The following is a 626-nucleotide window of genomic DNA, read 5'->3' as shown; positions in this document are numbered from 1 at the left end:
CCGAACTTCGTCGTTGTGTCTGTTTTCCGGTTCTGCACTTTGTTGTTGATCTGGACTCTGATTTGGCAGTCCGGATCCCGATATGACAGTAAATCCGCTTCGGTGTTTGAGTTCGAATCCGTCCCACAATTGGATGACTCGTTGACTCACCGAACCATTAGCTTGATTCCGCACGCGAGTGGATGTATTCCGTTGTTCGCGTGCGGTTCGTTAACCTCGCCGCCTCGTTAATCCGCTTCGTCGCGTTTAACTGATTCTCGGTGTTGTGGTCCAACGATCGTGTTTGGATATGTCGCCCGATGGTTCGTTGGTTTATTGAATCATCGTGCCGAGCTGTGTTAAGGGACCTATAAGCAGTTTTATACGCCTACAACAAGGTGAGTAAATAACTAAAAAGTGGAGAAAAGAAATTATACTGAGCAATGGAAGAAGATCCAAGAGGCAAGGAGGTCGACAGCAATAGTTTACTAGTAGGGGTTCGATCGACAGAGGCTCTCGTTAGTTGACTGAGTGAGAGTTTGGTCGACTGTGGTTTTTGTAGATGAGGAAAAGAATTGAGTTGGATGTGTGTGTGTGTGTGTGTGTGTGTGTGTGTGTGTGTGTGTGTGTGTGTGTGTGTGTGTGTG

Source organism: Asparagus officinalis, chromosome 1, assembly GCF_001876935.1.
Source record: "Asparagus officinalis chromosome 1, Aspof.V1, whole genome shotgun sequence".
NCBI classification, from domain to species: Eukaryota; Viridiplantae; Streptophyta; class Magnoliopsida; order Asparagales; family Asparagaceae; genus Asparagus; species Asparagus officinalis.
The sequence above is the reverse complement of the archived record's forward strand: the minus strand, read 5'-3'. Positions refer to the sequence as shown.